At 42.9% G+C, this 23,715-nt stretch overlaps 1 protein-coding gene across 1 annotated transcript in view; it reads right to left on the reverse strand.

Moving 5' to 3' along the window:
* ppil2 (peptidylprolyl isomerase (cyclophilin)-like 2) overlaps positions 1-23,715 on the reverse strand; it is a 369,843-nt gene that overhangs the window by 107,349 nt on the left and 238,779 nt on the right. The gene's annotated exons all lie outside the window — the stretch shown is intronic.

The following is a 23,715-nucleotide window of genomic DNA, read 5'->3' on the forward strand; positions in this document are numbered from 1 at the left end:
CTACAATAAATAAACATTGCATGGATGAATATGGCATAAAGGATGCTCAAAGTAATCTACCTCTAAACAGAAAAAGTATGCATCCATAAGAACATAAGAAATAGGAGCAGGAGTAGACCATCTAGCATGCTCTGCTGTTCAATAAGATCACGGCTGATCATTTTGTGAACTCAACTCCACTTAATCACCCACTCACCATAACCCTTAATTCCTTAAAAACATTCAACAAGGTAGTCTCAACTGTTTCACCGGGCAGGAAATTCCACAGATTCACAACCCTTTGGGTGAAGAATTCCCTCCTCAACTGCCCTAAATCTGCTCCCCCTTATTTTCAGGCTAAGTCCCCTAGTTCTAGTTTCACTCATCAGCTTTACCTAAGCTTGTTGCTCATCAAACAATGAGGTAAAGTCATGAATGTAATAGTACAGACTTGCAAAGCTCATCATTCCTTGGTTGGGTCAGCTACCTATAAGCACAGATTTCATATCCCAAAGAGGAGCCAAAAAAAGACCCTACATTTATACAGAGTCTTTCATCACCTTAGGACTCCCCAAAGCACCTCACAGTGAACAAAGTACCTTTGATCTACAATTGCTGACGGGATGTCACAAATAGGCTAGCCGTTTTTGCATAGTAAACATCCATAGATACCAACATGACAAGGAGCACATGATTTGTTTTAGTGTTGTTGATTAAATGTGTAAGATTTGCAAGGACGCCAGGGAATGCTCTCCCGCCTTTCTTCAAAACAGTACCATGTGATCTTTCACATTCTCCTTGGGTTAAGGTCCAACAGTGCAGCAATTTCTCTGTATTGTTCTCAATTCTCTGCAATGAGGTCTGATGCCATAATCACTAGAGTTAAGAGTGCCACCACTCTGATACATCTAATACTCAATGCAGGACACTATGAAGAAGTATAAAAATTGACTCATCCATTGATAGTGTTTTAATCCAAATGCTGTATAGCTCACCACAGTAAACCATGTCAGCACTTGCATACAGGCCTTATCACTTTTTTTCCCTACTGTTTTGCTTTATAGTGTTACCAATTTCAAAAATTACTCTTAAATCTCATTCTGATCTCAGCTAGCAGCACGTTTGCTTGAATAGCGAGTTGTCTTTTTCATCAAAAGGCATAAAATCGTGACCTTTACCAGGCATATTAACATAAGGATGATTGATGTAGGTGCCCCAAATCAAGAGCTGAAAATGTGTTGCTGGAAAAGCGCAGCAGGTCAGGCAGCAACCAAGGAGTAGGAGAATCAACGTTTCGGGCATGAGCCCTTCTCCTGCTCCTTGGATGCTGCCTGACCTGCTGCACTTTTCCAGCAACACATTTTCAGCTCTGATCTCCAGCATCTGCAGTCCTCACTTTGCCCCAAATCAAGACTCCACTATTGATTTGTAAAGACAAGACATCATGACATGCAGGTTCCAGTACTGGATGTGGAATGCAATGTGAATTGTTTAGTCTGTAAAATAATATACGTCAGCCCCCACAGTTTAGAGGGTACTGTTGGACACCTGGACACAAATGGATGAGAAGCAGCCTGTTGGAAATCTCAACTACCATAATCTCAACTACCTGTTGCCTGGACCAGTTGACAGCTATCATAGCCAGGCCCAGGAGCAGGTCCATGAGGAGGACTTCTGACTTGCCTGCATCGCCTTCACACTGTGTGTACAAAGATCAGCAAAACTCAACACTTTTTGTGAAAGTAAAACTTCCAAATTTACTCCACACTTGATTCACAAGATATAAATTTCAGAAAATACTGTCTGAGTCCTCAGAAACCCTCCCAACTAGACCTGTCCTTTCTTTCCAGACATTCCTATCCTAGACTCCTGAGCTGCACTGCTGTAGCGTTATTTGTGTGTGTGTGTGTGTGTGTGTGTGGATCTAACATGCGATAAGGAATGGGGCATTGAATCAAACAGCATGGAAAGAGACCCATCAGCTCAACTCGCCTTTTTAAAGGTCCCTTTTAAATCCTTCCCCTCTAATCTTAAACCCACGCCCTCTAGTTTTGGACTTCCTTACCCTGAGAAAAAGGCTTTCACTATTCACCCTATTCATGCCCCTCATGATTTTATAAACCTTTACAAGGTCACCCCTCAACCTCCTACGCTCCAGTGAAAAAAGTCCCAGCCTATCCAGCCACTACTTATAACTCAAACCCTCTAGTGTCGGCAACATTGTTGTAAATCTTTTCTGCGTCCTTTCCAATTCAATAATATCCTTCAGGTGCTACAGGCCCTAAACAAAACAGGTCCACAAAGCCTCAGCCTGCACCACCATAACCAACACTGACAGACACTTTCCTAGCACCAACATAAAAAACTTCCCCAACAGCTCCTGGGCCAGGACACCAGGAACAGGACACCAACCCACAGCCTCTCACCATCCTCCTCAATTTAACTCGGACTAAAAGAACTCAAAAATCTTTTTAAAAATATTTTGTGAGATGGTATTACACATTGTTGGAGCACCAAATCACCAAGTTAACAACTTAAAATACAACAGTTTAAAAGAACTCAGCTCTATATTTTGAAAAGTCCATACCAAATTATCTTTTGACAAATCAAATAATTTGAAGGTTTTGATGTGCTTAGAAGTGCACAAATCTCCAGATCCCCAAAGTCGTTGTGCTCCAGGTTGCCGTGGGACAAGAGGAGGAAAATACTGCAGCCCTGACTCAAATTTTTCTCTGACTACAGGAGAGGTGCCATAGGACTGGATGACAGCTAAGGTGGTTCCATTTTCCAAGAAAGGTAGCTGGGATAAACTAGGGAATTACAGACAAGTGATATCAGTGGTAGGGAAACTATTGGAGAAAATTCTGAAGGAGAAAATAATCTCTACTTGGAGACAGCAAGATTTATTCAGGGATAGTGAGCATGGCTTGGTTAGAGGGAGGTCATTCCTAACAAATTTGATACAATCGGTTTGAAGATGTGACTAGATGTAAAGGTGAGGGCAACATCGTTGATGTGGTTTATATGGCTTTTAGCAAAGTCTTTGACAAAGTCCCACATGGGAGATTGATAATAAAGGCAAAAGCACATGGGATTCGGGCTAGCTTTGCAAAACCAAAATTGGTTTAGTGACAGGAGACAGAGGATGGTGGTAGAAGGTTGTTGATATTGATGGAGACCATTGCAGGTGGTGTACTACAGGGTGTCTTAATATAGATAAAATAGTATAGATGAGAATGTAGGGGAATGATAAGTAAGTTTGCAGATGGCCTGATGACTGACCAGATGATTGAGTGAGGAAGAAGGTCTTAGGTTAAAGAACTATTGGTCAGGCAGGCAGATCAGTGGTAGATGGAATTTAACCCTGAAAAGTGTGAGGTGATGCACTTTGGAAGAAGGAACAAGAAACAGAGTAATCAGTAAAAGGCAGGACACTAGGAAGCTCAGAGGAACAGAGGGATCTTGGTCTGCTTGTCTGAAGATCCCTCAAGATGGAGGTTAAGTTAATAGGCAGGTTAAAAAGCTTACAAGACATTTGCCTTCATCAGTCATGGCATAGATTATGACAGCAAAGAGGTGATGTTGAAGCTGTACAAAACTTGGGTTAGGCCAAGTTGGAGTACTGTGTGCAGTTCAGGTCACCACACTATGGGAAGGATGTAATCGTACTGGAGTTGTTGCAGAGGAGATTCACCAGGATGTTGCCAGGAATGGAGCAGTTTAGCTATGAACAGAGGCTCGATAAGCTTGGGTCGTTTACTGCAGAAAAGGCTGAGAGGGACCTGATTGAAGTGTATAAGCTGATGAGAGGCATGGAAAGAGTGAATAGAAAGCACCTGTTCCCCTCAAAGGGTCGATAACAATGGGGCATAATCTTAAGGTGAAAGGGCAGAGATTTAGATGGGCTTTGAGGAAAGACCTTTTCACTGAGAGGGTGGTGGGAAGCTGGAATGCCCTGCTTGAGAAGGTAGTTAGCCAGGAAATCTCACAAATCAGTACTTGGATGAACACTTGAAATGCCATAACATTTAAGTCTATGGGCCAATGCTGAAAAAAGGAACTAGTGTAGATTTAGAGTAGTTTGTTGGTGCAGACTCAATATGCTGATGGGCCGCTTTTGTACCGAATGTTTCTACAACTGTATGAGTTAATGAATTACAAGCACTGTCCTCCAGGAGCAATGCAATAACAACGAAAACAGATGAAAAGTTGGAGACAGTGGTCTAAATCAGAAGTGTTGGAGGGGGAGATAATGCACTCTAGCCATCAAGGTATCTCTAAATGCCTCAAATGTGTTGATAAACATCACACGCTCTCTCTCGCTCTCAAAGGGCATCTGGACACAAACACTGCTACGGAAGAGAGACAGGCAGTCAGGAACGAAAGATCAGCTCTTAGTCTGACTCAGTAGCAGATTAACTAATTAAACCAACTAAACAGTAACAATTAACAGGCTCAGCTTCCAGAGGTCATGTAACAACAATAAATAGGGAAAGGTAGGAAGAAAGGGAGGAAAATCAATTAAAATGGAGTTGGACGGGGAGATAATGTACCCCCAGAAATTCTCTCCTCTTAACAGCTTTGACAGCCTACCTACAGCACATGACTGCAGTGATTCAAGAAGACAACTCACCAGCACGTTCTCAAGGGGCAACTTGGGATGGGCAATAAATGCTGCCCTTGCCATTAATGTCCACTTCCCATTATTGAATAAAAGAAGCCCCCTCAGTGCCCACCAAAGTCCAATCAGTGTAACATGGCCTCAAACAACTTTGGAGATAGTTATTTCTGCCTTAAAGGACTTGCCACTACCACCATTGTGCAATGGCAGTAGCAAGACATATTGCAGGAACTCAGTGAGGCTCTTTTCACAGCAGCTTCCAACCCATGAACTCTAGATAATGCAGTATCTCCAGGATCGTTTGCGTTACCACACTGGACGCCGTGAGGCACCCGTCTCCGCCACTCCGGATTCAGATATCTGAACCGCACTCCCTTTCGATTGGCTGAGGGCAACGGAGGCCATCGCCCGTCCCTTCAGAACGGCAGTCGCCTATCTCTGAGGACCAACTGACCCATGTTCAACTGCTGTTCACATGGAACCCGTCTCCACTTCGGCCTTCAAAGTTCTCATTTGAATATTTGCTAATCCAAGACACACATCATCTTGACTTGAAACTATGTCACTGTTCCTTCATTGTCTATCCCCAGTCAAATCCTGCAATTTTTTCTCGAAAACATCTATATCACAACAACTGCATCTGCTCAAGACAGTAGCTCACCAACAACTTTTGAAAGGTAATTACTGATGGGCAATAAACGCTGACCTTGCCAGTGAGATTCACAGACCCTGAACAAATAAAATGAAAAACAAAACTGTTTAGGAAACAGGCAAATGGATTCAATGATTTCTTTTCTTCTTCATCCAAAAGAACTGATGTAAACAGCTAGACTTGCGCCTAACAGTAGGAGAAAAGTGGGAACTGGCTTAAGAGATGCAGAGCTTGTAAGAAAGCTGTGATAAGAGTTAAATTCCTACTGTAAGGAAGCTGCATTTCAGCTTTTAAGAATGCCCACTGTTGTAGGGTAATTTATTCTCAATAAAGTTTTAAAAAAAGTGAAAAATCTGAATTCTGGATCAGATTTCATTATGTACTTGCCTTTCTTCCTACTTCTCCTCTGTGACTGCCTGCACTACTTCAACTTTATAGCTGCTCTGTAACTTATTGACAGACACAATTCTAGCCAGCCTTGCATGGAAATTGGTCTTCAAGGGACCACATTGAAATAAATTCAAATATTATGTTGTTATCAAAAGCTATTGTAAGATAGTACTTATAAGGAAATGGTACCTGTTTTATTGTGTATCTGAAGATAACTGTCAAATTCTTTGCTTGTCAATTAAGTTGCCCTTTCAAACTAACAATTATATTGCAGATTATTCTAGCTTGTTTACTAAATTTGAAACTCAACAGCATATTAAACTGCCAAAAAAAATGTCCATCTCTAGTTATAAAATCTCTAGCTTTTCATTATTTTGAGGTAAATACAAGCCAATACACCTTGTAACTATTTGGTAGCATACAACAATCTTTTTAATGCTTACACAGTTGAACGTGCAGCATTCTCCATTCATGTTAGAAGGCATTATGTGGTCTTTCGTATCGTTTCATTATGTAAAGATATTAGAAACTACAGAAATGGCTGAATCCACAGTCTGTGTGTTTGCAAGGGGAAAAAAGATTTAAAAGCCTCCTTTAACTTTCAAACATATCTCTTTTACCTAGAATGGCAAATACAGTAGATGTATGTGAACACCACTTTCTGCAAACTCTCCAAACCACACAACATCCCAACCTGGATATATATGACAATTTCTTCAATGTCGCTGTGTCTAAAAACCTGGAGTTCCCTTGCTAACAGCCCCATCTTGGTCTTTTATGCTTTGTTGTTTGTTATAGGGAATAAATTATCCAACAATTGTGAACACCTTCAAAAGCTTAACACACAGTTTTCTTACAGCAAGAGTTTAAATCCATCAGCATGTTTGTGTCAGCACAGTTTCTTGGGTCGGTTCCAACATGCATTTACCCAAATCAATCATGTAGGTTTCCCTACAATCAGACGGATTGCAGTGGTTCAAACAGGCGATTCAGCACCACCTTCTCTAGTGCACTAAATGCTGGCCCTGCCAGTGATGTTTGAATCCCATGAAACAGTAAAACAATCACCCAATGCCCATTTGTAAGGAGGGGTCTGAACGGTAATCCGACTGGACAGTTTTCAACCTCACTATCGGAGTTGATTGAAGTACCTTTAATGCAGCTGAGATCTGTAGACTAAGCAAACATTTGGCATGGATCTGAGAATCTACATGTTCTCAAAGGCCCAGTTGTTCACTGCCTTTAAAAAAGAATTTGAGATATGTTTTTTATACCCTTTGCCAAAATAACAAATGACAGTTACATGGAATTCCAATCCCCTATGATGGGTCTGGTGAATTACTGAGCTTAGTGTGCGGTTATGTTGTGAAAAATGTTTAATCTTCAGCTTGCAATCTCTCACCTTGAGTGCAAAAGCACACCTCTACACGGAAATTCAAAATGTCATGGATTTCCAGCAGCATCTCTCATGATGCGAAGAGGGATGGTTATTTGATAATAAGCTCAATGTCTGCCATCCCAGCTTCCATCGCAGCCAAAACTGCATGCAACAGTGTTTCTCAGCCATAGCTCTCCTGCACCATTTATTTTTTATTAATAACTTGCAGTGCATACTTAGTTCAACTCATCTGCACGTCCAATCTTGATTCTCAACACAATGGTATCTTTTGTCTTCATACAAATACACCAAAATGTCTCTCCCTCTCTCTCTCTCCTTATATGCAATGAAATGTAATTTTTTTCTTTGCTCCATACCATTGCTCCCATAGGAGGTTGCTTTCTTGCTACACTAAGAATTCTCTCCCTCTTCTTGCAGCTTGATGAATTTTGTATTCAGCTGCCACACTGTTGGACTGTGCTAGAACTTAGAGGGCATAGATTTATAGTGAGATGAGAAAGATTTAAAAGGGACCCATGGTGCAACTTTTCCATGCAGAAGGTGGTGTGTGAATGTAATTATTTGCCAGAGGAAGTGGTAGAGGCTGGTACAATTACAACATTTAAAAGGCATCTGGATAAGTACCTGAATAGGAAGGGTGTAGAGGGATGCTGGCAATGGGACTAGATTAATTTAGGCTATCTGGTTGTCATTGACAAGTTGGATCAAAGGGTCTGTTTCCGTGTTGCACAGCTCCATGACTCTAAAGTGGTGTATGTGGGCAGGCTCCTGATCTTAATTCAAGTTAGATCCACAGAAAACAACATGCTTTTGGATCAGATGCTTGATCCATTCAAAAAAACTATCCCTGGGAAAGCAATCTAAGTGGCATAACCAGACAGTCAGCATTGCTACAGAAGATGGAAGACTCAATGACTGCAGACTTCTGAGATCAGTCAGATAGAGAATCAACCAATAGCCAAAGGAAATAAGGGTGTGGACATTTTCCGCCAATCTGTCAGATGCCAAGTATGGAGTAAGAATAACAGGCAAGTAAATCACAGAGCCAACAAAGGATCTGGCCTACATGTGATTGCAAAACTGTTAACATGGCATATTGTCCAACATGGAAATGCAGGATTTGAGGCTGCAAAGAAAATACAACATCTGGAACTGGAAGATGATACTGATCACTTTGAGGGAAATCTGGTCACAAAACGTTCACTCCAGTAATGGGTGTACTGGTCACATTTAATTCGATGATAATGACTAATACATTCAATGGCAATGCCATTGTTGAATTCCCCACAACCACTATCCTTTGGGTTACCATTGACCAGGGGCTGAACTGGACCTACCATATAAATACTTTGGCTACAAGAGTAGGTCAGAGGCTAGGAATCCCGTAGTGAATAAGCCAACTCCTGACTCCTCAAAATCCGTCCACCATCTACAAGTCAATGAGCCTGATGGAAACCTACCCACTTGCCTGGATGAATGCAGGTCCAACAACACTCCAAATGTTTGCCATTATTGTTGGCAAAGTAGCCCATTTGGTGAACACTCCATTCATCACCTTCAATTTTTACTCTCTTCATCACTAACGCAAAGTGACAGCAGTGTGTACCATTTACAAGATGCAGTGCAGCAGCTCACCACAGCTCCTTCAACTGTATCTTCCAAACCCAAGGCCTGTACCACCTAGAATGACATGGGCATCAGATGCATGGGTGTACCATCACTTGGCAGTTCTCCACCAAACCACATGCCATCCTGACTTGGAACTATAAGCTGCTTCTTGATGGTTGCCGGGTTAAAATGCTGGGATTCCTTTCTAACAACATTGTGGTTGCGCTTAGCTCTCCCCAATTCCTGGGAATGACAGCAGTTCAAAATGAGAGTTTGACACCACCTTCTTCAGGGCAATATAGGATGGCCAAAAAATATTGATCTAGTCACAGATGCCCACAGTCAGTGAACAAATGAAAATAAATGTTGAATACACTGTGGACAATGGTTACACATTGAAGGAATGTGGAATAGATTTGAACTATTATTTAGATTCACTCAGTAGTAATGTCAATAAGTAGAAAGTTTTACTTGCTTAGGTACAGGAATAATAATATGCTAAGATCACTGGAAGGAAGAATGTTTCCAAGCAGAGCGGCTGCATATCTTAACATAGAAAAGATACAAACAAAATTCTGGAACATGATATGTTAATTATCTTTCGAAAGTTATTAAATTGGTAATTTTCTTATACAGGACATTATTACATCCTTAAGCCATGTCAATTAAGGAGGGGGATTCAGGTTCATTCAGTTAAGATTATAAGAATGTTTTCAGTTATGTTAACACAGTTTGCATTAAATTTTATTTTAGCATCAATTTACATGGGAAAAAATTTATTTTATGATACGTAATTAGAAACAAAATAAAATTGGGACAAACATTTTGCTTAATTTAAGTGTAACAGTCCACAAGAGGGTTTATAAAAGGATGGAGGTCAGGAGGAAGGGACCAAAGATCTGTGTGAAAGGAGGAGATTAGGGCTCGGACAGAGGAAGCACTGGGATCATGGTGATTGGAGGGTGAGAGACATTAGAATTTGGGGATCAGAGTCACTTGTAGGGTAGATCCCCAGGAAGTTGTAGCGTTTACTTGCCTGTTATGCGTTTGCCATTCCTATCACCTAACAGAGTGTCCAATCATTTCTTCACATAATTTCTTTTCACTGTGATTTGCCTGTTGTATTGATGCCTGTGCGCCTTCTCTGAATTATATTGAAAAGCTGCAATCATGGAGTCTGCCAACTTCTATGTCAAGGTCAAATGTCTCATACCTTCACCAAATTTGTTTGCAAGGTAAGTGTGAGACTTAGAGTCATTGAGTCAGAGAGATGCACAGCATGGAATCAGACCCTTCGGTCCAACCTGTCCATGCCGACCAGATATCCCAACCCAATCTAGTCCCACCTGCCAGCACTCGGCCCATATCCCTCCAAACCCGTCGTATTCATATACCCATCCAAATGCCTCTTAAATGTTGCAATTGTACCAGCGCCCAACACTTCCTCTGGCAGCTCATTCCATATACGTACCACCCTCTGCGTAAAAAAGTTGCCCCATAGGTCTCTTTTATTATCTTTCCACTCTCACTGTAAACCTATGCCCTCTCGTTCTGGACTCCCCGACCCCAGGGAAAAGACTTTGTCTATCTACCCTATCCATGCCCCTCATAATTTTGTAAACCCCTATAAGGTCACCCTTCAAGCCTCTGACACTCCAGGGAAAACAGCCCCAGCCCATTCAACCTCTCCCTATAGCTCAAATCCTCCAACCCTGGCAACATGTTTGTAAATCTTTTCTGAACCCTTTCAAGTTTCACAACATCTTTCTGATAGGAAAGAGACTAGAATTGGACCCAATATTCCAACAGTGGCCTAGCCAATGTCCTGTACAGCCGCAACATGATCTCCCAACTCTTATACTCAATATTCTGACCAATAAAGGAAAGCATACCAAACGCCGCCTTCACTATCCTATCTACCTGCAACTCCACTTTCGAGGATCTATGAACCTGCACTCCAAGGTCTCTACGCTCAGCAACACTCCCTAGGACCTTACCATTAAGTGTATAAGTCCTGCTAAGATTTGCTTTCCCAAAATGCAGCACCTTGCATTTATCTGAATTAAACTCCATCTGCCACTTCTCAGCCCATTGGCCCATCTGGTCAAGATCCTGTTGTAATCTGAGGTAACCCTCTTTGCTGTCCACTACACCTCCAATTTTGGTGTCATCAGCAAACTTACTAACTGTACCTCTTATGCTCGCATTGAAATCATTTATGTAAATAACAAAAAGTAGAGGACCCAGCACCGATCCTTGTGGCACTCCACTGGTCACAGACCTCCAGTCTGAAATACAACCCTCCACTACCACCCTCTGTCTTCTACCTTTGAGCCAGTTCTGTATCCGTGAGATCTGAGGGAGAAAGGGAAACTGAGGGATGAAGGGAACTTGGGCAAATTGGAGCTTGGGTATGGAGAGAATGGTGTTAGAAGTTGGGGAATTGAAGTTGAGTGAGAAGATGAGAGGGAAACGGGAGATTGCAGCAGGCATGGAGACCATCATTCCTGCAACATAGCAAGTAGTGACAATGCTGTTAGAAGTGTTCTTGGCATAGGGCTGAGCAAAACAGCAAAACTTATTCTGGGTAAATTGCAGAAAACTGTTTCTACTATAGAATGAAAGGGAAACATGGAGCACTCAAAGACTGAAAGTTCTCTTCATAAAACTCAAGGAGCAAGGGAGGAGGCAAGTTCTTGAACTGAGGCCTATTAAGCTTTGGGATCATTCACCACAAGTGGCTTTAGAGGTAGAGGCTGTAGCATTTAAACAGGAATCGTATAAATATTTGAAAAAGAGGAATTAGAAGTTAGCTCAAACAGGGTGTTCGAAAGTACATGTGGAACAGAAGCATCACTGTCGATCAGTTGAACCACATGGCCTGTTCCAAATAAATATTCCATAAAATAATCCAATTAAAACAAAAAAAAATACAGAATTAAACACAGAGGCAATAAGAGGAAAATTTATGGACAGATTTGACAATTGAGACATTCATGGGCCCAAACACAGGAAATATTACTACTAAAGTGATGCTAAAATAGCTTTAGCACTTTTCAAAGAAAAACAGATGCTAAACTACATTGTATTTACAGTACAATCTGTGTCCTGACATGAAGTCGTTTTAAAATTAGTGCTGCCATTTAAGTACTGCCACCGTCTTTTGAAATATAGAATCTGGGAATCTCAATATCAATTGTAATCTGTAATAGTCATCCAAGCCACTGTGCTTGACCTTCTAATGGCCCCTGTACAAATTAATTCTCACCATTTATTTCCAACTAAGTTCAGAAACTATATTCTTTTCCAATGGGACATCCAAGCTTTTACATTTATGGACAGCATTATGAGGGAGCCTTGAGCCAAATAAACAGCAAGCCGTAAGTATTAGCGCTATCGTTGCAATGTTCTGTGCAACAGGAATGCATAATTAGGCACAAATGTGTGTATGCAATTGACATCGTTGATATGCAGCCTGCAAATTTTCAGCTCATTCTTTTTAAGAAAGAGTACATGAAGTAGACAGCTGACAACCGAAACACAATGCTGAAGACTGAAATTTCTTTAGGAGTTCAAAATCAAATCTCATTTATTTACTTGTTTCTCATACAAACAGATCTTGGAGTCATGCTAATATCAACACCAAGAAGAGAGCTTTAAAAACATTGAAAGCCATAAAATTCAAGCTGGACAAGTCAGGAAATAGGAAATATAATTTCAAAAAGATTACAGTGGCATGGATTCAAAACCCTGTCAGACACTCATCCAGCAAGTTGGAAATTCAGCTCTATTTCCATCATATTAATATTTACCACAAATATCCACCCAATTGCCCAAGTTAACAATTCAGACAAAGGTACTTCCCAAGTTATAGGTAACCCCTAATCTGCAAGCTACCTAACTTATAGCCAATTTTATAATACTCTTATCATCATCTGAATTAATACAAAGGCATATAGGGTCACAGAGATGTCCAGCATGAAAACTCTTTGGTCCAACTCGTCCATGCTGACCTAAACTAATATAGTTCCATTTGTCAGCATTTGGCCCATATCCCTCTAAACTCTTCCTATTCATACACCCATTCAGATGCCTTTTAAATGTTGTAATTGTACCAGCTTCCATCATTACCTCTGGCAGCTCAATCCATACATGCACTACTCTCTACATGGAAAAGTTGCCCCTTAGGTCCCTTTTAAATGTCCCCTCTCACCCTAAACCTATGCCCTCTAGTTTTGCACTTGCCCAACCTGGCGAAAAGACCTCATCTGTTTACCCTATCCATGACGGTCATGAATTTATAACCTCTGTCAGAGTTAGCCAGATTTTTTGAATGACGATTGCACAGTGATCTGAGTGAGAAACCGCTTTTATGTAACAAAAGAGCTCCATATCCCTGTCAGGAGATTCTGATCAGGGCTCCTTCGGAAATGCAGGGATCTACTTGCATTCTGACAGCCCTCTGGCAGCGTAGAATAGTTTAAAAGGGGTGGGGTGGGGGAACCACCCTCTTTCTCATTTTGCAGAATCCAACAGTTGAGTACTCTAAAGGCCCAGCATTCCAAGCTGCCACTTTGACAGCTGCTGACAACTGTTAAGTCTGTGAGGTAAATATGAGGTTAGGGTGGCAGAGGGCATGGTGGCCACCTAGAAGATGGAGTGTTTCAGGTAGGTTGTATTGGGTGGGAGACATAATGTTCAGCGCCAGGGCATGGGGTCCACAGCAGAGGAAGGGGAGAATCTGGTCCAGAGCTGGGGAGCGTTGAGCAATTGGATCTGGCAGCAAGGAAGGTGGTGATCAATGTTGCCGGTTCTGGGGAAAGAGGTCAGGTTCCAGAGGAAGGGTATTATTGGATCTGATGCATTTGTTTTGGGAGGGCGTAATCCAGTAGCAGGTGGTATTGAGGGTCTGTGGTACTTATAGTTCAGGATGCGAGAGGCAAGATCAAAGTCAGTTTAATGGTTACTTCGGAGTTACACGAGGTTTGCAAATAAGCTAACGTTTCCTGAACAACTATTTATTAATTTCAGTAAAGCCTTTGAATTCTCTAATTTAAATGGATGCTTTCAGAGGGTTCGAAGTGTAGAGAAATCCCCTCCGGAATCTTCAATTTTCCCAGTATTTCCTTTGCAGTCTACAATGAAGATGATTCTGCAAGGTCCCATGTGCAACTCCCACCCACACTTCACAATCAATCTGCCAGCCATCGGACAGGTGGATCAGCTCTTCAACTTGCTCCTTCACAGTTTTGCTTGCAAGAAAGAGGTGTGTATCCCTCAGTTTGCCCTCACAATGGGATCATTTAAGTCAAGGTGTAGCCTTGCTGATGTTCTCTAAACTTATTCCGCACAAAAAACAGATTGCCAAATGGATCTGATTAACATGATGATGTCAGCAACATCACCATTTTAAAACTCACAACTTAACCTGATCAAAAGTCTATAAAGATGATGTTCCTTTTTAATTTGATGATTCAAATGAAGGACTAAAGCATAGACTGGAAACAGGGAAAGGGAGGTGGTAAATCAGGAGAACCAATATAATGGCTGTGATGTTTCAGTCAGTGGCGATGCAGCTTGCACTGCGGCCATCTTCAATGTTTCTGCACATGATACTTCCAGTCGGGTTTTCTGGCTCGGGATCAGGGCACATATCAAACGACACGAGTGCCAAGAACAGGAACAGAGAGGCAAAGAGAGAAATGTCTAATTTTCATGACATTAATGACCATAGTCAGGCATGTTTGTAAAAGATCACAAGACACTCATTGATTAGCAACCCGGTGACTGGGTGAGATGATGGCTGAGTGACTGGGTGACCGAGTGAACAACATCCAAGTAAACAGGTGACCAAGTCAACTGTGCCCGAGTCAACTAGTGACCCAATTAGCAGTATCCAAGTCAGCAGTTACTCAGAGAGCACATAGCTGAGTTACCAGGAGGCTGAGTGCCTGAATGAGCAGGTACCTGAGTGACCATGAGGCCAAGTGTCCAAGTAAGCAGTGAGCTGAGTGACAGGGTGGCTAAGTGTCCAAGCGAGTGAGTGATTGGGTGGCCGAGTATCTGAATGAGTGGGAGGTCGTGTGTCTGAGTGAGTCAGTGAGTGACTGAATGGTGAGGCAGTGGGTAACGGGAATGGGTGTAGATATTTGGATTGAGTTGGTGTTATGGTGTTTAATTGGATATGAGTGTAGTTATCTCTGGTTAGGTCACTGGGGTTTGGGATAGTTCAGGCAGGAGGCTAATGCTGAGAGTGAGAAAGAGAGTCACATGTCAGGGATAATTGGTTTTAATGCTCAGTTACTTTAAAGTAGCTAATCATGGAGTTCTTTGGTCAGTGTAACATTTCCAAGGTAAATATCCAGATGAGGACCACAAACCTAGCCCGAGTCATAGAGATGTACAGCATGGAAACAGACCCTTCGGTCCAACCCGTCCATGCCGACCAGATATCCCAACCCAATCTAGTCCAACCTGCCAGCACCCAGCCCATAACCCTCCAAACCCTTCCTATTCATATACCCATCCGAATGCCTCTCAAATGTTGCAACTGTACCAGCCTCTGACAGCGAGTGTAAGAAAGATTTCCAGAGTCACAGTGAGTGCAAATTAACTTCTCAGAGGTTTAAGCTTCCCATGCAATTACTATACACATATGTGCGTCAGGATTTCCACAGGGTTCTGACACATAGAGTTCAGCCCAGATATTGCCACTCTGGATTTCAGAAGAATCAGGCCAATAGTTTTAATTAAAAAGAACTTTCTTTGTAACTGAAAAGAGATCATCAAAAATAGACAGTGCACTAGGATGAGAAAGGGTAGGAGTGACCAAATATGCAGAAGAGCCTGGTTTTGACAAGGAGAAGCACAGCAGGGTTTGAGACGTTTAGTAGTTTGAAAACTTGAAGATAAAATAGAGATGGGAGCAACAAAGGAACCAAAGAGTTCTATAGTTATGCATTTGTGCAAAAATAGTGATGTTAACAAGGATAAATGACTTGTATGAACATAAACCTGAAAATTTCCAGATAATTACCTGGATTAGCAATGAGAATATGCCAGATAAATTTACAAGAGAAATTATTTTTATTTTATCAAAGATGACGCAATGGAGCGAAGACAAGTTGCAGACATTGGAATGAGGATGAGTTCTCCTTAGGACTGGATATTTTGGAGAGCACAAAAAGGAAGCTAGAAGAAAAAGGAATTTGGAGCTGCTGAAACCATTTATAGAAAGAAAGGACTGACGACAGTGGGATGATTGGACATGGAAATGACCAGAAATGCGAGAAGGATCCTGATGCAAGAGGAAGTAGTAAAGGTAACTCGTACAGGGTTGTTTCCTGGGCAGCATGATCTGAAGAACTGTGATTGTTCAGGATGGGAAAGAAATATATGTAACAGTAGAAAGTGAAATTTTTTATAGAGGAAGAAAATAATAAAAAAGGAAATTTGAATTGATGTCTCAAATAATGATGTCTTCAGAACATTGTACAGTTAGCTAAATTGAGTATGAATACTGCCAAAAGTCCCACTAATTCTTTTTGTGAGCCGGCCCTTTAAATTGGTTTGCATAGTATTTTAAACAGTACTTTAACCTTGTGTGTGGCCTGAGCAAGGCTGCTCAGGTGCTGCACAACCACGCAGCTTAGAAAGGACATTGGTCACCTCTGTCTTGCATCCAAGCATGGCAGAAAAAGATGAACAGTTAGTCACTTCATCTGGGAGGAACATCAGCTACTGGGAGAACTTTCTGTTCTTCTTTCAATAATGCCATAGAAAATCTTCACATCCATCTGAACCACCAGAACAACTAGGCATCAAGTCGGGCCTCAGGTGAACAGCTCGCTGAAAAAGGCATCCTGGAATGAGGTTGCTTAAAATAAAACCCAATGGTAAGTCGAGAAAAAAAACCCTCTTTATAATAGAATGGATTGAAAGCCATAAGAAATAATTCTCCGTATTTTTAAATATTGCACAACTGTGGTTTTATGTTTCAATATCGTCTCCCTAAGACACCCAGAAAATTGGTCAGTATCAATAAGGTAAAAGTTGTTAAAAGATTTCATTGTTGACAAAGTGTGGCGCTAGAAAAGGCACAGCAGCTCTGGCAGCATCTGAGCAGCAAGACAGTCAACGTTTTGGGCCCAGTTCTTAAGAAATGTCTGAAATGTCGACTCCCTTGCTCCTCAGATGCTGCCTGATCTGCTGTGCTTTCTTCAGCACCATGCTTTATCAACTCACTCTCCAGCATCTGCAGTCCTCACTTTCTCCAAAAAGATTTCATTGCACAAATAATGTTTTTCCTTACTAAGAAACCCTTTATATGGTGGTTTCTGGAACATATTAATGCTAACCAGTAAATACCATTAACTGGAACATTTCAAACATGCTGTCACCAAGATCAACTTCAGCCAAAAACAGGAGAGACTTATGTGGTGTTGCAGCATGTAAATCATCCTTATGTCGTAAAGATGCAGTTGCAGCTTTACAGAAGAATGATTTACAGAATGAGGAGGCTGAGCCAAGGGAAATTTAATTAACATAAGAAAATTGCCAGGTCATAGTCTTCAGGAGCAGCAGGCTGCTTAAGAGGCTCAAAATTTCCCTGAACTATTCCCTAATAAAGAGACAGACATTACGTATTCACAGAAAATCAAAACAAGGCTGAGGTAAGATCATTCTATTCGATGAATGTTATACATGCATACAATTCAAACTGTTGTCTGAAACTCATGTGATAACATAGATATCTGAGGGGCATTGATTCCACATGCATGTTAAACCAAGTTTTGTCATTAAACTAATAATTCAGAGAATGTGAACTCAATTGCTGCTAAGCAGTTTGAAAATATCAGCTGAGCTTTTTCTAAAACTCACAAAATAAAATATGGACATCACTAAAAGAAACCACAATACAGCCATATTGTGGTAAAAGCCCAAGTAGCAAGCCAAAAGGACATGCTTTAGGAAAGGAAATGGGCTATGCTGGCCCACCCTGGCCTAAGTGTGATCCTAATCCCACACCATGGTTGACTATTTGCTGACCTTTGAAGTGGTCAATCAGTTGTACCATATATGAACTAGGGATGAGCAATAGAAGCAAACCTTGAGAAGGCGATGGAGAGTTGCCTTCCTGAACCACTGTAGGCAGACCCACAATACTGGGGAGGTAATTGTCTAGTGGTATTATCACTAGTTTATTAATCCAGAAACTCAGCTAATGCTTTGAATACGCAAGTTCAAATTCCACTATGGCAGATGGCGAAATTTGAATTCAATAAACAATATCTGTAATCAAAAATCTAATGATGACCCTGAAACCACTACCAATGGTCAGAAAAATCCAGCTATTTCACTAATGTCCTTCAGGGAAGGGAATCTACCATCCTTACCTGGCCTACATGTGACTCCAGGCCCACAGCAAACTCATGGATTCTTTTGTGCCCTCCAAAATGTCCTAGCAAGCCACTTGATTTCAATCATTACCAAGTCTGAAAAAAAATGCAGCTTAAAGCTCTGAAAATGAATTAAGCTTGGAAAATTGAGTGATACGACACATTTTCATAGGATTTGGTCCAACACCCACCAGTGGCCTGCATGAGAATATGCAAACTGTGGGTATGGAAAAGCAATTCTATTTTCCCTAAATTGAACTTTTCGATTTTCACCAATGTTATTCTCATTAAGAAAATGAAACTAGCAGCCTTGATGAGGAGGAAATATTGAGTGGAAAAAAGAAAACTGGCAATTTTGGAGATTTTGAGACCTATTATGAAGATTATTTTATTGGCAATGGCTTAGTGAGACATTTTGCATGGCAAACATTAAATTCAATGTTTATGGGACCAGGTTTGATTCCGATGTCGGAGTGGAAAATTTGGATCATAACTTTTGTTTGGAATCTGAAATTATGGTTTCAAAATATAGCTCAATAGATGCGCTTAGGTACAATTTCCAAACTGCTCAGAATTGAAAAATATCAAGCCCTTGAGCTCCACAACTCAATTTAACTCATCAAATAACAAAGACCAGCAGCATTTTAAGAAGAGAGCACTGAAATAGCTATTTCATCACTTCCTTAGGAAAAATATAAGACACTTATTTTAAACCTGCTTTCAGTTTTTTCATAGGTGTATTATTTTGAGGCTTTTTATAATCTGATTTGCAGATGAGGAAAGTAAAATGCCTGGTGTTAAGGTCTTTATCAAAGGTTTTATCTTTTGTCAAGACAAAATTACTTATGCCATGAAGAACAATTTCAGGAAACACCAATTTATGGTGCAATCTTTGGCCTTATATGTTTCAGCAGAAATAACCAAATAGATTGATTCACAGTAATTTTTTGTAGTGCAAAAGGCATGTACCTGCTTCTTAAATACTTCAGATTCCAGAAGTTCCTGCTAGTGATGGGAATGGTACTAAACTGACTTCTATCAGTATTGAAGGAAGGCCTAAAAAATTCATTAATGTGCTGAGGAGATATGAATATCATGCTCTTCTGCCTGAAACACTATCTAGTTCCTGATGAGAATATTAGGGTTGTGTAAAAGTGGCAGAATGACTAAATTGATTATCAATACAAGTTTCATAACAGAATTTGGAATTATCTGTGCTCTGTTGGCAAATGCAACATGAAAAATTTCTCGCATGGATTTATTAAAATCATGTAGAATAAGCTGTGCATGATTGAAAATACATCATAGCACACAGTTTTGGAATAATTTGATGAAAGAGAGATAAAAACATAAAACAGATAAAAGGCAAGACTTAACATTTCAACCCTTTCTCAGACAGCATTTTTCGAAGTAACAAAAAAAGATAAGCCACTGAACAGTAGCATATTCAGTTCTAGTAAAACAACACCAAGTATATGGATTATTAAAACTTCTTATACTGTTTCCAGACAAGTCCAAATAGTGCTAGTCAGACAATGACTAACCCTCTTTGAAGTGAACAGCTACACTATACTTCAAATGTTTCCTGCCACAATTAATATTCTACAAGATGAACCAAGTTGACCTCAATTTATGACCGCCAGTAATATGAGCAGCAAGAGATGACCAGATTAGTTTTATTTATTCCACTGAGCATAACGTGTTTAGGGAATGATGCTAATTTCAACAATACAGACTTTACCAGGCTTGGGAAAGTTAGACTCCATATCAAACTGGCACTGTCCATCTCACACAACGCCCTAGAGGAAGTGAGGACTGCAGATGCTGGAGATCAGAGTCAAAAGCGTGGCGCTGGAAAACCACAGCAGGTCAGACAGCATCCGAGGAGCTGGAGCCTCAACTTATTGGGCATAAGCCCTTCATCAGGAATGTGGGTAGGTCTAAGGAGGGCTGACAGATAAATAGGAGGGGGGTGGAGCTTGGGGGGGGGGGGGGAGAGGCAGCTTGGAAAGCAATAGGTAGAAAGTGAGGACTGCAGATGCTGGGGATCAGAGCTTAAAAATGTGTCGCTGGAAAAGCGCAGCAGGTCAGGTAGCATCAAAGGAGAAGGAGAATCGACATTTCGGGCATAAGCCCTTCTTCAGGAATGAGGAGGGTGTGCCAAGCAGGCTAAGATAAAAGATAGGGAGGAGGGACTTGGGAGAGGGGCGTTGGGAATGTGATAGGTGGAAGGAGGTTAAGGTGAGGGTGATAGGCCGGAGAGGGGGGTGGGGGCGAAGAGGTCGGGAAGAAGATTGCAGGTCAAGAAGGCGGTGCTGAGTCTGAGGGTTGGGACTGTTCAGCCACGGGGTGGTTGGGTTGGTTGAGATGGTCTACACTGGCACCACCCCCCACCTTTTCCTCCGCTACATTGATGACTGTATCGGCGCTACCTCGTGCTCCCACGAGGAGGTTGAACAGTTCATGCACTTTACTAACACCTTCCACCCCGACCTCAAATTTCCTGGACCTTCTCAGACTCCTCCCTCCCCTTCCTAGACCTCTCCATCTCTATCTCAGACAACTGACTCAACACTGACGTATACTATAAACCGACTGACTCCCACAACTACCTAGATTACACCTCTTCCCACCCTGCCCCCTGTAAAAACACCATCCCATATTCCCAATTCCTTTGCCTTTGCCGCATCTGCTCCCAGGAGGACCAATTCCAATACCGAACAACCCAGATGCCCTCCTTCTTCAAAGACCGCAATTTCCCCTCACACGTGGTTGACGTTGCTCTCCACCACATCTCCTCCACTTCCTGCTCCTCCGCCCTTGAACCCCGGCCCTCCAATCGCCACCAGGACAGAACCCCACTAGTCCTCACCTACCACCCCACCAACCTCCAGATACATTGGATCATCCTTCGTCATTTCCGCCACCTCCAAACAGACCCCACCACCAAGTATACATTTCCCTCCCCACTCCTATCAGCGTTCCAGAAAGACCACTCCCTCCGCGATTCCCTTGTCAGATCCACACCCCCCACCAACCCAGATAGTGGGCGGCACGGTGGCACAGTGGTTAGCACTGCTGCCTCACAGTGCCAGAGACCCGGGTTCAATTCCCGCCTCAGGCAACTGACTGTGTGGAGTTTGCACATTTTCCCCGTGTCTGCGTGGGTTTCCTCCAGGTGCTCCGGTTTCCTCCCACAGTCCAAAGATGTGCAGATTAGGTGAGTTGGCCATGCTAAATTGCCCGTAGTGTTAGGTAAGGGGTAGATGTAGATGTAGGGGTATGGGTGGGTTGCGCTTCGGCGGGGTGGTATGGACTTGTTGGGCCGAAGGGCCTGTTTCCACACTGTAAGTAATCTAATCTAATCTAATCTAATCTAATCAACCCAACCTCCACTCCCGGCACCTTCCCCTGCAACCGCAAAAAATGCAAAACTTGCGCCCACACCTCCCCCCTCACTTCTCTCCAAAGCCCCAAGGGATCCTTCAATATCCATCCGAAATTCACCTGCACCTCCACACACATCATTTACTGCATCCGCTGCACCCGATGTGGCCTCCTATACACTGGGGAGACAGGCCACCTACTTGCGGAACGTTTCAGAGAACACCTCTGGGACACTCACGCCAACCAACCCAACCACCCCGTGGCTGAACACTTTAATTCCCCCTCCCACTCCGCCAAGGACATGCAGGTCCTTGGCCTCCTCCATCACCAGACCATGGCAACATGACGCCTGGAGGAAGAGCGACTCATCTTCCGCCTACGAACCCTCCAACCACAAGGGATGAATACAGATTTCTCCAGCTTCCTCATATCCCCTCCCCCCCACCTTTTCTCAGCCCCAACCTTCAGACTCAGCACCGACTTCTTGACCTGCAATCTTCTTCCCGACCTCTCCACCCCGACCCCCTCTCCGGCCTATCACCCTCACCTTAACCTCCTTCCACCTATCGCATTCCCAACTCCCCTCCCCCAAGTCCCTCCCCCTACCTTTTATCTTAGCCTGCTTGGCACACCCTCCTCATTCCTGAAGAAGGGCTTATGCCCGAAACGTCGATTCTCCTTCTCCTTTGATGCTACTTGACCTGCTGCGCTTTTCCAGCAACACATTTTTAAGCAATAGGTAGATGAAGGCAATGGCGATAGGTTGAAGCAGCGGGTGGAGAGGATAAATGGAAGGAAGATGGACAGGTAGGACGGTTCAAGAGGGCGGTGCAGAATTGGAGGGTTGGATCTGGGATAAGGTGATGGGAGGAGAGATGAGGAAACTGGTGAAATCGACATTGATGCTGTGTGGTTGGAGGGTCCCAAGGCAGAAGATGAGGCGTTCGTTCCTCCAGGTGTTGGGTGTCTTTGATTCGGCGGTGGAGGCGGCCCAGAACTTTCATGTCCCTTGGCGGAATGGGAGGAGGAATTGAAGTGGTCGGCCACAGGGCAGTGGGGTTGTTGGGTGTGTGTGTCCCGGAAATGTTCTCTGAACTATTCTGCAAGCATGCATCCTGTCTTCCCAATGTAGAGGAAACCATATTGAGATCAACGGACACAGTAGGTGAGGTGTTTGGATGTGCAGGGAAATCTCTGCTGGATATGGAAGGATCCTTTGGGACCTTGGATGGTGAGGGGAGGGGTGTGGGCACAGGCTATACACCTCTTGCGGTTGCAAAGGTAGGTGCTGGCAGTGGAGGGTGGGTTGGTGGGGTCGTGGACCTAACGAGGGCGTCACTGAAGAAATGATCTCTGCGGAATGTTGATGGCTTTGGGGAGGGAAATACATCTCTGGTTGTAGGGTCTGACTGTAGTTGGTGGAAGTGGCGCAGGATGATGCATTGTACCAGGAGATTTCCACCACCTACAGTCAGATCCTACCACCAAAGACATATTTCTCTCCCCACCCATATCAACATTCCACAGAGGTCCACGACTCCAACAACCCATCCGCCGCACCCAGTATCTACCCTTGTCACCGCAAGAGGTGCACAATCTGCGTCCACACCTTCATCCAAGGCCCCAAAGGATCCTTCCACATCTGACAGAGATGGCCCTGTAAATCCAAACACCTCATCTACTGTGTCTGCTGCTCTCAATGTGGTCTCCTCCATATTGGAGAGACAGGATGCCAACTTGTGGAATATTTGCGGGAACATCTTCAGGATACACGCACCCGTTAACTCCCACTCCGACTCTGCCAATGACATGCAAGTCCTGCGCCTCCTCCGCTGCCAAATTCAAACCACCCAATTCCTGACGCCTTATCATCTGCCTTGGGACCCGCCAACCACACAGCATCAATGTTGATTTCACCAGTTTCCTCATCTACCTTCCCCCACCTTATTCCAGATCCAACCCTCTAACCCGGCACCGCCCTCTTGAACTGTCCTAGCTGCCCATCTTCCTTCCCACCTATCCGCTCCACCTGCCACTCCAAGCTATCACCATCAGCCCCCACCTTAATCTACCTATCACCTTCCAAGCTACCTTTATTCCAGCCCCACCCCCCTCCTATTTATCTCAGCCCCCTTCGATTCACCCTCCCTCAAAAACTCCTGAAGGAGTTATGCTCGAAACGTTCCTCAGATATTGCCTGACCTGCTGTGCTTTTCCAGCACCACTCTAATCTTGACTCTGATCTCCAGCATCTGCAGTCCTCAAGTTCACCTGGTCTCAG

This window comes from Chiloscyllium punctatum, chromosome 17, assembly GCF_047496795.1.
Source record: "Chiloscyllium punctatum isolate Juve2018m chromosome 17, sChiPun1.3, whole genome shotgun sequence".
In the NCBI taxonomy this organism is placed as follows: domain Eukaryota; kingdom Metazoa; phylum Chordata; class Chondrichthyes; order Orectolobiformes; family Hemiscylliidae; genus Chiloscyllium; species Chiloscyllium punctatum.